Raw genomic sequence first — 3,379 nt, forward strand, 5'->3', positions numbered from 1 at the left:
TTTATAATTAAATACCCGTGAGTTCGAAAATTAAAGTATTAAAATATTTTTGTATTTCTGTTCATTTAATCAATGTTCATATATTGTGACATCTATTCGACGCAATCACCGGAAGCGTCTTAACGAGTGTATGCTCGTTCATCTTCTTTCTTTTTATCTTTCCTGTCCAACTAGGTCGCATCGCGTTCGCTATCTTACGCCGAAATCTGTGTCAACACACAGACAAGGCCGATATCTGTTATTAGACGAATTGTTGACTTATGGCCCCGCCGATTTGAGAAATCAAATCACTAAGATTATCGACCTCGTTCGCTCTACAATCTCGATACAGTAAAAAAAAAAAAATAATGTGAACCAACAAAGTTTCGAAGATAAGAGAATCTTCAAGTACATCTCCACAATTGACGAAAACATTACGCGTTATTAATAATACCACGGTAATAAGTACGATCATTTATCGCGTTATCGCATTTCGGGATGACGGATGATGTAATGCCAACACGGCGTTTCTCGTACGAAACGACCGAAAGGATTGGATCGAAAGGCGAATGGAAACTCGCAATCGATGATTCACTACTAGTCTGATTCACGTGTACCACGTACTCTTGCCGAACGTTTCCGGCTGTCCCGGTTTCTCTCTCTTCATCAAATTATATCGAAATCCGAAAACATCTTGAAATACGTATTTATTTCTCATCGTACTGTTTTTTTATTTAAGAACGTGTATCACCGAGCAAAAACTATGACGCGATGCCGTCTCGCGTCCGCATTTATAGCGCAAGGTTTTCTTTCGAACTCTAACCGATGTAGGATCCTATTCTCAGTTTACTAACGACAAGCTCGAAGGCCTTGCCCGAAGGTTACCCGAGCGTTACACGTATCTCTATTATATAAAGCGCTATTTGCCAATACGAAACGTGATAAAAAGTTACCGTCGGCGGCAAAATTAATTAAATAGATTGATGTAGAATGGAAGATTTATCACCCCACTTCAAAGTGAGAAAAAACGATAAATGAAGATTTTGTATATTGATTACCCGAGCATTGCGTGTCAATTATATTGTTATTTTTATCAATCGCTGGAAAGCCTCAATATAGCAAGAAATCAATCCCTTCCAGCCCAATTAAATTCTTTATCAGAGTCCTGGAGGTGTTTACGCGTTTTATGAGATAGATAATTAAATTATTTATAAAGTGAGAAAGTTAACATGAATAATACATTGGAAAATTTGTGTCGAATATAATACATTTCACGTGTCTCAAACGGTTCATTCAAACTCCGGTATTCATAAGATGAATATATTAGAAAATAATACAGATACTGTGTAAAAAAAATTATCACAAAAAAAATGCTAACACAGTTTGCAAATACGCAGCGGAAGTATATATTTCTTTTAATGTTATTATAATTAACATTTATATGTTAAATTAACATACCTTTTTCATTCATTCTAGAATTTGCATTTTAAAATACATTATTTTTGTTACTTGTTTATTTATTCATTAAAAAATCATGTTGATATGATTAGAAAAGTTGAATATCAATTTAACTCAAAATTTTTAATTAATATAATCACATTATGTTAAATTAATAAAAAAAAAAAATTCAACACAAACTTCCGTTTCCAAACACAACGAAAACTTCCGTTTCCAAACAAATTATACACTGAGAAAAGAAATAGCTTGATACCAAAAAATAAACTATTACGACTCATCGAATAATTTTATTATGTTAAGTAAAATTTTTTTGTATGAAATTCTTTCATCAGAAAAGATGATAGAAATGAAACTCGGGACAAAAAACGATTCTGCGTAAAGGACCGGAAAATTATCATATGTACTTAATGGATTTAAGTACACGTGCCGTCTCGTACAAGTTTCTACATATATATATATATATTAATGCAAAATTAACATCTGTGTCACGCGCGCGCATATGACGCCAGATGGTGGACAAACGCATAATATAAACGGACATGGACGTTCCTGAATTGGGTCAGGCTGTATCAAGTTTTCCGTCGTTTATTTTCACGTCGACCAGTAACACACGCGTACCCATTGATTACTTCGGTTACGCGATACCCGGCGGCAAATGCGATTACATTTGGGAAAGTTCTAATTGCATAAGTGGTAAGAAAACGCACGGTATCCACGTAATGAGACGAGGTCGTTGCGACAGGTTGCCCGCTGACGAAAACTGATCACTTCGTTAGGTAAGATTTTGTAATTCCGTCCACTGTTTAATTCACAGTGTAAAAAATTATATCTATAATTTCAATTATTTTTAATCACTTCTTATAGAAATCGTTGCCATTTTGACTAAAACAATGGAATTGAACAATTTAACTCGAGAAAATGTATTAAATTTGAATAAAATTTAGTTCATTGTTTACTAAGTATACTACGTACATACCTTGTTTATTAAGTGTCTACGTTGACATAAATGTTTATTTCGAAGTTAATCACAAAGATGGACTGATTTACATTTTGACACACAAAAAGAAATTAAAAGTAACAAAATATATATTATTAAACTCCTAACAGAGATTGGATCACTGAGTGCTCCTTTGACATTTAAAAACGTCAAATAGTATTTTAGCGCAAAGTAACATAAAATTTCAAACACGAAGCTGACGTTACGGTTTTATCGGTCCGATTTATTTTCACACGTTGCTGCAAATATCGAGAAATGTCGCTAGTCATTCGATCAAAGTCTTTTGACGACGAACGAACGGTGACTCGCGAAAAGCAGCCGACTTCTAACAAGCTCTGCTTTCGAACGCGTCTCACGATGACATTTGACTTTTTGTCGAGGTCAAGTTTGCTCGTTAATCCCTTCGACTTTTAGCGTTATGGCAAAATATTACCTGCAATATATATATAATGAATACAATAAGTATATTATCGTACAGAGAAAACATTTATTTAAAAAACTTTATTTTTAAAAAGTAAATCCAGCGAGAAATGAGTCATCGAATTGATGTCGAATCGATATAAATACGATGATTTCAACATCAATTCGACGTTTAATTGACGATTCATTTTTTGTTGGATAATTAATCATTTATTCATAAAGAATAAAATAGACTATATATTTCTTAAAATTATATATACCAAAAAGATGTGTATTAATACAAAATACATCAAATAACTGAAAATTAAAAATTCTATTGTTTGAATGCTTAAAAATCTTCATATAAACGAAAAATTTAGCTTATAAATCATAATCAAGAATACATGCGAAGTTCGTTTGTTTATATGAGAACAGAATGTATTCATTGTATAAAATTGCTAATTAATGTTTATTTTCTACAAATAAGATTCTTTTTATAACAACTTTCCTTGTACGAATACTTTTTGCTCTCACTGTATATATATA

This window comes from Atta colombica, unplaced genomic scaffold (genome assembly GCF_001594045.1).
Source record: "Atta colombica isolate Treedump-2 unplaced genomic scaffold, Acol1.0 scaffold198, whole genome shotgun sequence".
Taxonomy (NCBI): domain Eukaryota; kingdom Metazoa; phylum Arthropoda; class Insecta; order Hymenoptera; family Formicidae; genus Atta; species Atta colombica.